Source organism: Chinchilla lanigera, unplaced genomic scaffold (assembly GCF_000276665.1).
Source record: "Chinchilla lanigera isolate Chin_1 unplaced genomic scaffold, ChiLan1.0 scaffold00082, whole genome shotgun sequence".
Taxonomy (NCBI): domain Eukaryota; kingdom Metazoa; phylum Chordata; class Mammalia; order Rodentia; family Chinchillidae; genus Chinchilla; species Chinchilla lanigera.
The window spans coordinates 1814135-1815501 of record NW_004955483.1 but is presented as its reverse complement, the minus strand read 5'-3'; the positions used below and the strand labels follow the sequence as shown (position 1 = coordinate 1815501).

Genomic DNA, 1367 nt, shown 5'->3' with positions numbered 1-1367 from the left:
TTCAGAATATACTTCTATCCACATCGAAATTAAGGTAATCATGGAAGTTTCACCCAGAAGTTGCCTAAAGTTTTCTCTGATCCCTTTGCTATCTCAATGTGTTCACTAAATTCTATTTCTTTTCTTTCCAGCAAAGATCCAGATTTGCCTGTGATGGGTTTTTTTGAGTCCTTTGATTATCAAATCATGGAACATCTGACCAAGGTACTGCAATGACCCTTAAAGGTAATACAGAAGGATTTGTCAAGAAGGTTCCAGAGTGCCGGGATTACAGGTATGTGCTACTGAGCAATTTTGCCACATCTTCACCAACATTTATTTTCCTTTTTAATTATAGCCATTGTAGTGAAAATGAAGTGCTATCTCATTATGGTGTGGTTTTTTTGTTTTGTTTTGTTTTGTTGTCTTTTTAAGATAGGGTATCACTATGCAGTGCAGGCTGGCCCTGAACTAACTTTGTATTTCCGGCTGGCCTTGAACATGCAGCAATCCTCCTGCCTCAGCCTCCCAGGTGCTGGGATTACAAGCATGCACCACCATGCCTGGCTTTCTTTATGGTTTTGATATACATTTTCCTGATGATTTGTGTTGAGCATCTTTTCATGTGCCACTGGCCATTTGTTAATAGTTTTTGCTTATGAAAACTAGTGACACATTTTTAGAACATTCCAGAAATATTTTCAGAACTCAGGTATATTTCTCAGTTCTAAAGCAGTTGTTTCATTGTGCGTTTCTTTGCTCTCTATGACAGCCTATGCTCCACCTTCTGAAATTGTGCCTGAGCACTGTACACTCCAACAGTTTGACTTGCCTTTGAGCTGTCCATTAAACCTAAATTCAATAGTGTATGAATATTTGGAAATCCTTCAGAAAAACACTAGAGTTAAGATTTTGCTAATGCAAGTGTTTTTTCTAACTCCTTTAGCTGGATATTGCCTTGAGTAATCATCATCTGGATTGTATCCTCTTCTGGGGCACTTTTACTTCTTTTGAATTCTTCCCTTGCCCAGTTCTTCAGGTATTGGCTGTCAGACACATTTGGAACTTGCTGGATTGCTTGCAAAATCTTTCTGTAGAGGAGGAGAACTTGTTGCCTTCTCAAGAACTGCTTTAGCGTCAGTGTGCCTGGGGGTAAGCGGGAGATGGCCATGTCAATCGAACTCCCTTTTTTTATTTTTTGAGGCAGGGTCTCACTCTGCAGTTCAGGCTGGACTTGAGCTCACTTTGTAGCCCTGGCTGATCTCAAACTCAAACTCACACTCCTCCTGCCTCAGCCTCCTGAGTGCTGGGATTACAGGGATGCACCACCACAACTGACTCAATTTTCTATCGGCAAGTGATTACAACATTCCATAAGGCCCAGATCT

General features: G+C 40.8%; 1 pseudogene; it reads right to left on the bottom strand.

Annotated features, from left to right (window-relative positions):
- Positions 1–883: 883 nt before the first annotated feature.
- On the bottom strand, positions 884–1150 carry LOC102004483 (annotated as a pseudogene).
- Positions 1151–1367: the final 217 nt, after the last annotated feature.